At 40.6% G+C, this 15,151-nt stretch overlaps 1 protein-coding gene and 1 long non-coding RNA gene across 6 annotated transcripts in view; one reads left to right on the top strand and one right to left on the bottom strand.

Annotated features, from left to right (window-relative positions):
• BSN (bassoon presynaptic cytomatrix protein) overlaps nt 1-15,151 on the bottom strand; it is a 196,539-nt gene that overhangs the window by 117,803 nt on the left and 63,585 nt on the right. The gene's annotated exons all lie outside the window — the stretch shown is intronic.
• Nucleotides 1-15,151, top strand: part of LOC308472044 — a 40,900-nt gene that overhangs the window by 21,163 nt on the left and 4,586 nt on the right. Inside the window, exon 3 of one of the 2 annotated variants that reach the window (XR_013983266.1) lies at nt 5,583-5,659. The exons of the other annotated variant lie outside the window; for it this stretch is intronic. This is a non-coding gene — a long non-coding RNA (uncharacterized lncRNA). Of the gene's footprint in view, nt 1-5,582; nt 5,660-15,151 lie in introns of those variants that run through there. 2 annotated transcript variants of the gene reach the window in all.

Below are 15,151 nucleotides of genomic sequence, written 5' to 3'. Positions count from 1 at the left end.
TTATTTGTGGCTCTTTTAAACTGAGTTTTATTGTACCCCAGTCTGAGATAATCGACGGTGAAGGAAGGAAGGAAAAAGGGTATAGGACGTGGAATATAAAATTTTCTAGACCCAGAGATGGGGGCAAGGTGAGGGAAGAGGGAGAGAGGACATAGGATAAGGGCAGGGTACGTGGAGATGGATGTAAACTTATACTGGATCTTGCTAAGCATCTTGCAGAAGTGTAAGATATTGGACTGTGTGGGAGAAAGAAGTGAAAGCTTGAGATACTTAAAAAAGAAACAGCAGGGCTACTGTGCAAAGAAGGGATGAGGGGTAGATTAGTTTAACAAGGAGGAGAGAGTAAATTGACAGTGCATAAGGTCAACATGGTCTTTCCTAAGAGGCGTCCAGCAAAGTGGTAACAGAAACAGAAAAGAGATGAAGCTTTGGACGTTAGCATGAAACACAGAATTATAATCAGAATGAGGTCAGTTTTCTTGACATTGGCAAGAAAAATCCATAAGAGGCCAGGCTAAGTTAACTAGCCTCTTGAAAAGTCTTCTTTATTATAACAGCTTTCCTGTAAGTTAAAGGAAACAGAATAATCAACATTCTCTTACACATCTTAACCACCAAATCTTTCATACATGTAACTGAGAAGATTCTGAGTCTCCCGTCACCCACCTTAAAGGAAGTAACTTCAATACAAGTTCTGCAGAAAACATCAGGGCACTTGAAGATCATAACAACAGGCACCCCCAAATAATAAGCATCTTACCTTCTTATACTGAGGCAAAGCCCCTTGCTTTTGTATCTCCCTGTCAGGATAGAACCTTCTTTATTGAGAAAAACACTATTATGACTGCCTTAAAAACTCTTCCTTTTAGAAGTAATAGATGCTGCTTAAAAGATAGTCCATAACCTATGTGTCCTGGGGATGGGTCAGATATTATGGGATATAAAGGATTCATGTTCAACTCAGAGTGTTTTCTTTGAGAGTCCCTTAGGCATTTCACTGCAAGAAAATGACTACATTCTTTCAGTTCTTGAGCCTTACCTTACCACAGTGCTAACAATGCACATTTTGTCAAGAATGTCCTGATATGCCCCAAGGCACTTTCCCCCCAAATACATTTCTTATTTCTAATGTGATTGGACATGTACTCCCAGCCTTAGGTGACTTGAGATGCAGCATTTTACATTAACAGTGGCTACTTTAGATATAAGCAGGGTACTACAGCATACCTAAGATACTTATTAATGAATCTCTATTATTCACAATGATTGGGATCTTTAAGTGTTTTATTGTGTCATGGCTTACTATCAACTGATCACTATCACAAGCAATTTATTTATTTAGTTAAAAGCATTTATAAACTGATTAATATTTTAAAACCTCTAAGTGGTATACACCATGAAAACAACATTATCACTGAAACCAAAGTACAGCATAAAGGCAGTAAAATGATAGTACTAAAGCATATTAAAAACAGGAATTCAAATCTATGGGTCAGGGAAAACCTGGGCAAAAAAGTCTGCCTCTACAAGACGTTTGATGCAACTCACATTTGCCGCTTCTTGTATGGCAGACAGAAGAGTATTTCATAGTATAGAGGCAATAGTGGAAAATGCCCATTTTGGGGTTGCTGCCCTATGATATTCTATACGGTATAGTACCATGAGTAGAATTTCCACAAGTCTATACAGGGGCAGGCTGTCTTTCTCATAAATTTGCCACGAGTTGTTCATGGCTTTATATATTAACAACAAGACTGTGAGCATGGCCCATAGTAGATCGGCAGTCAGTGCAGTTTCCTCAGAACAGATGTAATAAGTGCACATGCAGGTGTTGCACTCAACAACCTGGCCACAGCATTCTGCATCAGCTACAGCTTTCAGACTAATCCCAAGGGAAGCCCCAAAAAGAGGGCACCACAGTAGTCCAATCTGATTAAGAGGATGGGCTAGGCATATGCAGCCCCTCACAGTTGTTCCTGTCTCTCATCTAGAAAGCAACCCAATCAACAAGTCAAACTACCAGGGGGCAGCATCCTTGCCTGCAGTGGTGTCCAAACTTTTTTCAAAGAGGGCCAGATTTGATGAAGTGAAGGGCCGTGGGGGCCAACCAAAGAGCCAAACAAAGTTGTTGACCTTTTTTTAGGACTTAAGTTGTTGAGCTTTTCTTATCATTTTACCCCTTGTTACCCCAGAGTTGTTGGGCATTTTTTAGGATTTTACCCCAGGAAATAAACTGCCACAGGGGGCAGATTAAACCAACCAGCGGGCTGGATCAGGCCCCCGAAACAGACTTTGGGCATACCTGCCCTAGTGGTTCCCACAGCAACAACACTAAAAGGGTGTCTTCCCTTTTTGCGTGTTGCCAGGCCTGCTGCCCAAGGCAATGCTCCTTTTAAACCCCAGTGGGGCAGCTAGTAAAGTCAGACATGGGCATCTGCCATCAGGAACTGGCTGGCCCCTCTAGGAAGACAAACTGTCTTGCAGAGCCAAACTGCCCTGCAAGGGTACCACAGGTAGAAACAAGCAGGCAGCAGCTGCTAAGTGCACTATTCACTTTCTACCTGGGTGAGGCAAGGGGTGGGGGTAGGGGGTGCTAACACATTGCTCCTCAGATGGATCAAGAGAGCTTTACCAAGAACCAATAGAACACTTATCAATGCAGTGTAGGGAATTGGACATACCAGGGAATCTGGAAACCCATAATGACAAATGAAACGCCTTCCTCTGCTGCACTGTCCCACTTTCTCCATCACATTCTGATCTGCTTAAGGCAATCACAGTAACTGTCTTGCTTCTGCAGTTCCTGCTGCACATGATGCCTCTGCAGCATTTCTAAATGGATTTTACAAGCACTTTGTAGAGACAACCGACTCCATTCAAAAGACCCCTGAGAAGCAAACAGCCTCTACAGCACTACATCTGCCTGCTCCTTCATAGGTTCAAGCCATCAAACACTGATCGTGCCATTTGGTGATTATATTATTTTGAGTAATTATAGCATCTGACCACAAAATATTTCAGGTTTCTGTATCTGCTCTAGCACATACTGTTGATACTATGCTGCTTCCAAAGATTAAGAAATACAGAATACAGAACATACAGAAATACAGAACAAATAAAGCAATATATATTCACTGCACTAACCAAATAATTCAACACACACACAGAAAACATCCCAGTGATTACTAGTCACAGGTTTGTTTTCATTTCCTAGTTGAAAAAAAATTCTATTTAATTATTGGTTGGATGTTTGAACTGAAATTAAAACATTAATACACACTTCAACTACAATGTAATTTTGTTAAGAGATTACAGTGATGATTAATGTCACGGACTGACAACTCTGATGAGTTATGTCAAATACTAAGCTCATCTTCAAGAAAGGGCTAGGCCTATACATATTACATCCTCAGATAACCCTGCAACTGAAGACTCTTGATGGGCGCATGCATGCTGTGAAATCATAGTCAGAGCCAAAGAACCATAGTATCAGTCTTGCCAGAATTTACCTTCTGCTTGATTATGTGAATTAACTAATCAGTATTCCAATATAAGAACAAGATGCAGCTTAAGATGAACAAGTTGGATTCAAGTTCAGCAACAGAATTGTGCAAAATTACAAGAAACCTAGAATAATGTAAGCTAATTTTAGTTTTTGTGATGTGATGGTAATTAAAACATAAGTGAAATATAATATAATAAATATTTGCCAGTTTTTACTATGCTGCCACACCTCAAATCTATGGTCACCCAGGGCAAGATTAATCACCTGCTTAACTCTCAAATATCTCCCCTCCCATAATTTCAATTTTTGGGGGAAATATTAATGTCATGTCAGTAGGGAGGAGTTAGTGGCAGAATCCATGTTTGCTTCCAAAAGGTGCTGCTTCAGTCCTTGCTATCTCCAGGTAGGGTTGGGGAAGTTTCCTATCTGAAACCCCAGAGAACCACTGCCAGATGTGTAGACCGGGGTGACTATCCTTTTACTTGGTTCAAGGGCCACTTTCATCCTTCGCAAAACCTCTGGGGCCACATGCCAGCAGTGGGTTTGGCCACTCTACACTCTCACATATACTCAGGCACAAATGCCCCTTATTGGGAAGGGTGGGCTACTGCATCTAGTCTACTCATGAAAGGATCATCATGATGACTGGGGAGGGGTGGTTTGCAACCCCATCAGAGTGCTGGGCTCTGTCTACCCCAGTGCTGTGCCCACAATTTTCCCCTCCTTTTTTGTTTCCACCATTAAAATCAGTGATATCATGGCAGACCAGAAAAAATTGCTTCGGGGCTGGATTAGGTCTTCATACCAGTTAGCCATCGCTACTGAGCTAGAAGAAGCAGTGGTCTAATTCCACATAAGGCTGCTTCCTTGTACTAGGAAGGGGACATCCTATTTTGATAATGCAGAACTCCACAGGAAAGAACACTGATTATCTTAGATGCTTTCACTTATAAATTCAGTGGTCTGGGCATGAATGTTAATTACGGTTATTCAATACATGGAGCACCTTGATGAGGAACAAAGCACCCCCACACTACCCAAATGTTGAATAATGTGCTCAGCTGTTTAAAAATAGTAATTTATGCATACTCATAAACAGCAGAATACAGAGCACACATATTTAGGTATTCTAATTCAGTTCCCTCAGGGCTCTAGGGAAATACAGATAACATTTCCATTTTAATAAAATTGCATCATAATTTTGTTTACCTGTCTGCAAATTGCTACAGTGGACATTTAGCCATTACGGCTATCTACCAAATTTTATGAAATCTGTCTTCTAATGAAGGAGAGGGGGACTTTTCCTGATTTTCAACTAATAATCTTGCCGAACTCAATATATTTAATATTAACTCATCGTGACTCTAACTTGAAGAGGCTAAATATCTTATAATAGAGGTCAGGAACAGGCAATCATCAGGCTGAATAAAAAAACTGAAGGATTCTGTCTATCCCTCTGTTTGCCACTATTCCTCTGGTATTGGTTAGCAGGGTCTAAACAATAAAAAATAACAACCAGTGGGTCACAAGAGATATTATGTCTTGTTATAAATGATCTTAATAACTTTCCTCCAATATTCTTTAGAGTATAATTGACAAGGTAAGACAGACATATTTTTTAGAAACTTGCATCAGGTAGGGGATGGGGTATATTTTCCCCTGTGCACTTGAAGAACAACAACCTATTCAAATATTGCTGTTGTCGTGTACATGTAGAGAAATTAGACAATTTTACCATTACTCTGAAATCATCTTCCCATTTACCATTATGGGTTTCTTTTCATTCTGCAACATTTGATTATATTTAGACAATCTTCCTTTTACTTGCATTTCTGAAAATGCAAGTTCTTCATTTCTTCTAATATTCCAAAGACGTTAGTATATGGTAAAACAATATACCTAACTTCTATCAGGAAAATATAACTTTCTTATGCTATAGAATTTGATAGTATTAAATGGGCTTTGCAGCTGGTTTCTTCCAAATCTTTCTACAACTCTCTCCCAATTGTGACTCAGCAGCTTCATTTGGCACTGTGTTCCATTAATGAATTGTGACAAAGTATTTCTTCTGTTTCAGGTATGCAGACTTTCCCTTTTTGTGAATGACCCTAAGCTCTTACATTCAACAATAGTTCTTGAAATACATTTTCCTAAAACTCACTCATGTTTTGTATCTTTTGTGCTACCTATTCCTTACATGTCTAATTTTAATGGTATATAATATTGTATTTTTTTTTCATTCTCTTTGTAAGACTTCTTCATGAGCACAAACTTACTAACAATCTCTGAGTCACCTACAGTTTTGCATTCTTCATAAAGTGGTCTTCAGGATAAGAACAGTTTCAGGTTAAGAACGGACCTCTGGAACAAATTAATTACGTAACCAGAGGTACCATTGTATACTCAATACTGGGAGGTTCTGGATGCAAGCTCTCCCCCTCCATTCAAATAGCCTCATCCCGTTTTGAGTTGAGTCCAGACCCATTTGAGTGCAACTTGAAATAATGTTCAACTCCTGCCAACACTGCCTTCCTTCCCAAGCAAATACCTTTAGCTTAGCAGAGGGGGAAAATATAACTGGATTAAGTTCCACAATAATTCATACCAAAGATGGATGCATTTTATTGCCAGCCCAGCAGTAGTATTGGTGTGATACAGGAAGAGTTACAGCTCCCTTGAATAACCAACCAACCTCCTGATGTATGGAATATATGAAGAAAGTGCCATTGGCAATATTCCCCCACCACTGGCTATATGTAGTAGCGTATTTATCAAAACCTATGAATGAACACTGGCATTTAGTAGCAAACCATGGGGTGAAGGAAGGATATGTAGCCTAGGCTGGCTCTGCTTTCAGCTTGCTCAGTGGGACTTATATGGCTGCTTTATACCTGCACTGCATGTTGAGCTGCTTTCAGCTGATGAAATGCCAGCTATTTACCTAATTTGATAGAGTGGGGGATTTGTGTGCATGTGCAAGAGTGATAGTGATCTGGGAGTAAGGATAAAGGGCAGTACCGTAACTTGACTTCATGAGAGTAGCAGGCAGAGGGGACTGCAAATGCAAACACTGACAGATGCAAGAGAGAGAGAATCGTGGACTGACTGATTAGAAGGGAAGCTTCCAGCAGGGGGGTGTATTTGTAAGCGCATTTTCAAAAACGTGTACTTTTGTGTACAATAACGGATTCTTAATTACATCTAAAAAGATCTAACTATTTACCTTAGACCATAATATATTTAATTAGAGTGGAGTCCTGCTGAAGTCCTCAATCCAAAATTAAGTTGTTTAAATTTTCTCAAGATAATAATAATAATAAATTTTATTTATATCCCGCCCTCCCCAGCCGAAGCCGGGCTCAGGGCGGCTAACAACACTAAAATAGTGCAACATTCTAAAAACATTATAAAAATTAATTAAAATAAAAATTGATGGCAACCATAAACTAAAGTTCTGTAAAGATTGCCAAAGGAGGGGGTCAGGCTGCGCCCTGACCAAAGGCCTGGTGGAACAGCTCTGTCTTGCAGGCCCTGCGGAAAGATGTCAAGTCCCGCAGGGCCCTTGTCTCTTGTGACAGAGCGTTCCACCAGGTTGGAGCCGCAGCCGAAAAAGCCCTGGCTCTAGTTGAGGCCAGCCTAACCTCTCGGTGGCCTAGGACCTTCAGGATGTTTTTATTTGAAGACCGTAAGTTCCTCTGTAGGGCATACCAGGAGAGGCGGTCCCGTAGGTACGAGGGTCCTAGGCCGTATAGGGCTTTGAAGGTTAAAACCAGCACCTTAAACTTGATCCTGTACTCCACCGGGAGCCAGTGCAGCTGGTATAGCACCGGATGAATGTGATCTCGCAGCGAAGACCCTGTAAGGAGTCTCGCTGCGGCATTCTGCACCCGCTGGAGTTTCTGGGTCAGTCTCAAGGGCAGCCCCACGTAGAACGAGTTACAATAATCCAGTCTGGAGGTGACCGTCGTGTGGATCACAGTGGCTAGGTCAGGGCGAGAGAGGTAAGGAGCCAACTGCTTAGCTTGGCGGAGATGAAAAAATGCCGCCTTTGTTATAGCTGCAATCTGCGCCTCCATGGAGAGCGAGGTATCGAAGATTACACCCAAACTCTTAACGGACAGTGCTGGCACTAACTGCACCCCCGCAAGAGAAGGGAGTTGCCCCCTCAGTCCCATATCGTCCTGTCCCAGCCAGAGGACCTCTGTCTTCGAAGGATTTAACTTCAACCGGCTCCCACGTAACCATCCAGCCACAGCTTCCAAGCATCTGATCAGTGTGTCTGGGGCCGAGTCAGGATGGCCATCCATCAACAGATAGAGTTGGGTGTCATCAGCAAAACTCTGGACAAGCTGGGCGAGGGGGCGCATAAAGATGTTAAAAAGCATCGGGGAGAGTATCGCACCCTGGGGCACTACACACACCAAGGAGTGGCGCGATGACAATTCCCCCCCAAGCGCCACCCTCTGTCCCCGACCAGAGAGAAACGAGCGCAGCCATTGAAGGACTGTGCCCTGGATCCCCACGTCGGGGATGTGTGAGTCATTTATTATTTTGTACTATTCTAAAGGTATCTCGTGTTTCCTTGTATCTGCATATATTGTCATAGCCACATTAATATTTTATATGAGTGGGCAGTTTAGAAATATTTTTTCTAAGCAAACAAATAAATATTTTGACAATGATCCTGTGGGCACTATTGCTTTAGGTGCTGCTTCTGAAACTGTTTTGGTATAGTGTCTCTCTGAAAACAAAACTACGCAGTAGTTTGGAGATGTAAAGTATAGGGGAGAGCAGGAAGATGCGCTAAGATGTGCTTGTAAGGAAACATCATGCTACAAATAAAATTGACATACAATCAGTCCTGAAGATGGCTCCCAAGGGAACTCAAAGACTTTGCCACCTGCCAAGGGAAGAGAGGAATTAAATTGGTCTCGTCAAAAAGCTCAAGGAAAATATAGAGTGAGGTTTTAACATCTGCCCTCACTTTTTCAGGTAGTGCTCCCCCTGGGATTGGCAGTTTCAAATCCAGAAGGCCTATTTAGGTGGTCAGTTACAAATGCATAGCTGAACTTTTGTTTCTCATTTACAGTGAGGGATTCCAGAATGGGGATAGGTCCAAAAATGCAAATTGGTAATTTTAATGTAATTACTTACACTCATGTCATGTTGTTCTAGATAATCTATTGAATGACATATAAACTGGATGTCACTAGCAACTGCATATTTATTTTTTAAGTAAATTGCAGGAATGTGGTGGGGGGCAATCTTATCAGGACCCTGGCAAGGGACTTTAAGCCTTTGCTCTCCAGTGTAGAACTATACCTGCTATTTGCACTGAAAAGAAAGCTCTGATTTACACTCATGGAAGCTCTTTCCCAATGAAAATAGCAGGCAAAGGGTCAGGAACACCACGGGGTCCAAGTCCTCTAAACCCACCCACAACAGGGTCTTGTTCCAGATTATGCCATCTCTGCAGTTGCTAGTTACTTTAGAAAAGCCATTGACACCGTTGCTAAATGCATGTATGATATCTTGTCTGAACTAGTTTGGCCCTTAGAAAAGCAGGGACAAAGAACAGTCCGAGACATTTGGTCTTGAAACATCTATTTTTAAATCCATGTCTGTATCCATGTCTTACTGCAGTGTGACTTCTTGTGGTTTCTTACATTTCTAAATATTGTTATTGTGAGCCTCCATAATGAGTCTGTTATATGGCAGTTCATCAACCCTGTAAGTAAGCAAATGAATTAAATAAATCAGGTAAAATGTACGGTGAGCATCAATCTTCCTCACCTCAGACATGAAAGCCCAAAATATTCTCATGTTACTGAAAGCTGTTAATTACAGAAGATTCATAACAGGATTTGAAGGATCATGCAGACAAAGGCCAGATTCAAGGAACATGTGTCATTAAAGACTTTGTGATATTGACTTGGGCTTATGCTACCAATTATTTATAACCCCCTGCCACCTGTTTGTGCCTGGAGTACAAACAGCTTTTGAAATAGAAGCCAAGCCTCCAGCTGCATATAACACAGACAACTGAATTCAGAAATCCAGCTCTTTTCAAGTGCTGCTAATTTCTCTGTACTTTCAGCTTGCGACCTAAGTAAATTAAAAATAAAGCAGGGATGTGTTATTTAAAAAATAAAGTGTTATCACTTCAGGAACAAATAAGGTAAGGAAGTGAAAAGCAAAATGGTTATTTCTGAACACTGAAAACATTATGGCACGTATATTTCTGGGACTAAACTGATATTTCAGTGAAAGACATATCAAATGGAACATTAACTTTTCTCCATCAGCCAAAGGCTCCAAAAACCAACAAAAGCCTTTATCAATTAATTACACTTATTTCCCAGATTCTCTGCTCTTTTGTAGCACATACAAGAGGAAGCTGAAAGTAAGCCCCTGGATTTTAAAAAATTATTAATTGATATATATATATTACCTCTGCCAGGTTTCTAAAAGACAGCTGGGATATGATTGCACGTACCTGTCACTTTGGGTTCCTAATTATTATTCTATATGTGCCCCCTGTCTTATAGGATAGGGGAGGAACAACATAGAAATGAAATCTTCCAGAAGAATCCGGCTATCTCTTCTTTAGCAAAGCCCAAGCAGTGGGTGGTGGGGTGGTGGGCTGTGTCAATCCCAAATGGACCTCTGCCTGAGTTTACATCAATTACGTCATAGCATCTCTTTCTGTGTCACTGTCTTGTTGGACTGCTCAAGTTTAATTTCTGGTACTGCCTTTAACAACTGCATGACAGAACAAAATCTAACTGGTTCTGTGCATAGCTATTGGGGAAAGTTCACTTGGTTTATCACACAGTTGTTAAGGCTAGACTATAAAGAATGTAAATGGGTGATTTGTAGTAGATCGCTCAGCATTTTCTGATTCCTAATCATTTAAAGATAGGAAAAAACAAAGCGCCTTGGGGTGGGGTCTTAAATTAGGATGCTGAAACAAAGAAAATTGGGCGGGTGGAGATCAGGAGTGTTTTTGTATGTGAAAAGATTGTGAACTCAGTCATGGCACCACAAATAAAGTAGATGCCACAGGAGTGACACTATTAATCCTTGCTTTTAAGGTGCAGAAGCCTAGCCTCAAGTATGTGAAATTTTAAATTTCACCTACTCTCTATTGATATGAGCTGGTAACGCATACTAACTTACTAGCAGACACATGCTATGTTAAGAATGGTTTCTAAGAACTGAGACAATACAGAGTCTTAAATAATGACTAACTAACCTATATTAAATTCACACCACTAAATACCAATTAACCTAGTTAGAAAGCTCATGTAAATCAGTCTCACAGATTCAGGATGCCTTTCAAAGAATCTTTTTTGATTTAATATTTACTGTAGGATATGCTGGAAAAATCAAATACTATTTCTAGTCTGGCTTCAAATATAAGTATCCCTTAACACCATAATCCCCTCAGAGCTACAATCTATGTTACCCATTCATTTATAGACTTAGCAGCATTCTGCATTTGACCCTTGAAACAGTAACTGGGTAAAATTGCCAGTCTGCATAATCGCAGGAAGAAGAGATTCTTCAAAATTCTGCACAACAGGGACACGTTTGGTAAGGACAAAATACATCTTTCATAAAGAAAGCTCTGAAAAGATGCAAGGATTTTGACTGAGCTTATTTCAGAATTCAAAATGCAGTAAGGCACAAAGCTACCTGCAGCTGCAATTCCCAGTAACATAGTACTATCAGAAATCAGCTTGTTAGCAGCCATTCTGTTTGTCTGATTCCACTCAAAATCGATAAACAGGACTGAACTTTAGTTTCTACAAAACTGTGGGGAACTGCAATATTTGGACTAAGAACAGAAACTGAAATTCTAAATGAACCCGATAAATTCAAATGCTGGGTTCAAAACAATAAAATAAAGCCAGCACAGTGTGAGTAAATCACTGTACACTAGGGAACACTGGTAAGGTTCTGATAACATGGACAAAGATTCAGAGGTTATTGGGACAATAAAAGCAAAGTATTCACATTTCTCTCCTGTAACGGCCTTTGTCAGAAAGTGGAAGAGGGATAGGTATGAAGCACCGAATCTTGTCCTGCTCTCCGCAGCAACATAGTCTATCCTCAGCCAGTATGAAGCAAACAGAAGCTACTAAAGAATAGTCAGATTTACATCCCTGAACAATGCATTATCTTGTGCAACGGATGTAGATGACAAGCCTCTTTGACCCTACTGCTACAACTCATTTCTAGGAAATTTGTATTATGCCCCACCAGAACTCTCAAAAGTGATAGTACCATAAGCCCTGGGAAGCAGAGTAACACTGGTCATTGAACAGTTGTTAGAAACTTCCTGTTTCAAAATTTGGAGATTGTGAGTGGTGTTTGCAGCTGACAGAGAACAGTAAGCCAGCTTTCTTGTTTCTCCTGTTCCTATAAGTTTGGTTTCAAAATGAAGTTAGTTGAGGCCTTATGATATTCAGTCTATACCTTATCACATTCACCCTGGATTTAAGAAGAATCAATCTAAATTGTAAGATTATTTTAAAAATCAGATTATAAACAAAAGCTGTAGGAAACTAAGACTGGAGAGCAGTTATGAGATCTGGAATTTAGGGCTGTTCCTCATGGCAATGACGTTACTGGTCACCTTTCTCTTGAAATTCCTTCTTTGTGCAAAGTTTAGAACCTGAAGGGCTATAATGCAATATCCCCATTCGTACTAGGTTATCTCCACTGACTGTCTTTGTAATGAGAGCAGGAACTAAAGTGATTTACAAACGACTGTATGGAGGGAATCAATTCTGGATGACACCAGCAGGGAGGGGAAGATCTGACTAGTTCCATTTTGCATATAGTTTAGTAGCAGCATGTTGCTAAGTAAAGTTTGTTCCTTCTAATCCAGCCTCTGTGGCTCATATGTAATCTTGCAAATACTTCAGTCTTCTTTTACTATATAGGCTTTTAAGTGGGGTAGGGCACAGGAATGGGGTTAGTAAAAGATTTTGCAGCCATTTGACTCTTAACGGTTTATTTCCATAATCATTTATCCTAGCGTTAACAACCCTTGAACTTGCTCTGGTCCTGGATCTGTTTGCATGGTTATGTGGCTAAGCGCAGGATGAAGATGAAAATGAACAAAACGGTCAAGGGATGTTATTTTGCCTCTCATTTTGCCTCCAGAAAAGCAATTTTAAAAACAATCTCATAATCTTAATTATCAAGGAGACAAAGTTGAAAATTCACAGTAATATGAATATGACAGGAGAGAGTGACCAAGGAGGTTTGTCTACAGGCAACTTGTAAGGGGCAGCCCCACATGTATTTACTCACATTCACATCATCTTGGCTGTGAGTCCTGGAAAACCTGCTCCCTGCCTTGCAGGCCTTTTCCCACCTGGCCTGCTTTTGGTTTTTTGTATCTTTATTTTAGAGCTTGTTGTGATTTAGATGGAAATTGTTCAGTTTGCTTGTGTATTTTTGTGTTATTTGTTATTTATGACTATTTTTATTACATTTCAGTTACGTATATTTTCATGTTGTAACCTCCCTTGAGCATGGTTTGAACTGTGGAAAGGTGGCATACAAATAAAATAATGTATATATGTGGGTATTAGCACATAAAACACCATTCACCTGCATATTAGAACCAGGTTGGGAGGAAGCCTGCTTAAAGCTGTAAAGCACAGTGATGAAAGGGAAGGTGGGGTGGTGTTTTGGTTGTTGTTTTTTGTCTTTTTTACTCCTCTGGAATGCTCAGGCACCATTTCTTTAGACTCAGAACAAGCTTATTAAAATAGCCCCCACCTTCTGCCACCCCCTGAAAAATCCTGTTTTGAAAAATCAGACAATTGGTGTCTTATGTTGGTTTTATTAGGTCCCCTTGTTTAAGCTTCTTACATGTCTTGCTAGTTAATTTGGCTAAGTTGTAGTCAGGGATGCTAGTACAGTGTGTGTGTGTATATATATGTATATAAAGAATACAGTGTTCTTTAGGTGCTATTCCACATCCTTGGGATCTAATGACAGTTTTTCTAAGCATTTTTGAGACCAGTGGCTTACTTAACTCAGTCTCACAACATCACTGAGATTTCAAAACCCTCATTATCATGATACTTTTCCATCCTTCATGCTGCCACACCCTGCTGGCTCAACCTGATGTAAGAAATGATAGAAGGAACAAAGGGTTTCTGGGAAGTAGTTCCTGGGGCAGCATGTCACACAGAAAAGCAGACTTCTTTCTGTATCTCAGCATACCAGTTCCATGCCCTCCAACATTTGTCTGATGAAAATAGGGACTTCACATTCCATAATGTCAATTTTACTATTTATAACCCACACATCTTACTGGGTTCCCCCAGCCACTCTGGGCAGCTTCCAACATATATAAAAACATAATAAAGCATTAATTATTTTTTTTAAAAAAAAAACCTTTCCTATACAGTATTGCCTTCAGACGACTTGGGGGTCAGCTAACTCCATACCCTCCAACATTTTTCCAATAAAAATAGGGACATCCTAAGGAAAAGTGGGTCTTTCTGGGATCAAAGCAGAAACCGGGATGGCTTCTCTATATCAGAGGTGTCCCTGGAAAATAGGAATACCTGGAGGTTCTGCAGTTCTAAAGTTTCCTCCTCCACCATTGTATCAATATATGTGGAACTAAGTTGGTGTGTTAGGACAGCAGTCATAGAGGGAAGGAACAAGTTAAGGGAACAGAAGTGACTCAGAGAGCAGGACGGTCAGAGAGAGTTAAAAGCTGAAAGAAAGCTTGTTTAAGTTAAGTTCTTGGTTTTATAATACTCCTGCTAGATTCTTAATGACAATTAACACCACTTGAAACAACTGTCACACACACACAGCATGTATCTACTATCTTTCATTTGGTTCTATATTTGAGGGTGCCCAGACTAACAATTCACTGCTCAGAATGCTGCTCGCTCAGGTCTAACAGCATTTCAGGTTGGTTCCTGTAAATCTTGCATGATCTGTACACCCACTATAGCGAGTATGTTTCTGTAAACATCTCCAAACATTTTAGACAGGGCCCTGGATGGAAACTCTGGATATCTGGGTCAAGGTCTGGTTATCCATTCCTCCATCCCAGTGCTTGACCTCATGAGTTCTCTTCAGGGAAAGGGTAGAAACCACCCACCCCCCACATTCCCACTTTTATAAGGGAATGGGAAGAAATTGTATGGCAGATAAGGCACTGGGTTGTATCTGTAGTTTATTGAGTACATTGTTAAAAGGGTCTGGGAAGGGGTGTCTGTTCGGAAGTCCACACCCAATGGGCCATAGCACCCTTCCAAGTGGTGGCCCTGTTGGGCTCATCTTGATTTGGTGTATGTCATAAAGCGAACCTCTATACAGGGTTGACCCAACCTCTTATCAACCAACAGGTGGGCTGATTGATACCTGATGCTTACCCAATGCCATCGCCAAAGCCTATTTACATATGTGAACAATAAAAGTTGTAGCCTATTTCAACCTAAGACTGATATTCTGAGTCTTATTTCTACCTGAGATGGCCCTGCACTGGGCTGCTTGCTTCCTGTGCCTGGGCCCGCAAATATCTAGTCCTCTCTCTTCCTTCTTGAGTCTCCTTGTTCTCAAAAGAACTAATACATACATACATGTCCCAGAAAGTGGGAC

The sequence above is a fragment of the Podarcis pityusensis genome, assembly GCF_964106645.2.
Source record: "Podarcis pityusensis genome assembly, chromosome: 2".
Lineage (NCBI taxonomy): Eukaryota > Metazoa > Chordata > Lepidosauria > Squamata > Lacertidae > Podarcis > Podarcis pityusensis.
This window is presented reverse-complemented; position numbering and strand designations above follow the sequence as displayed.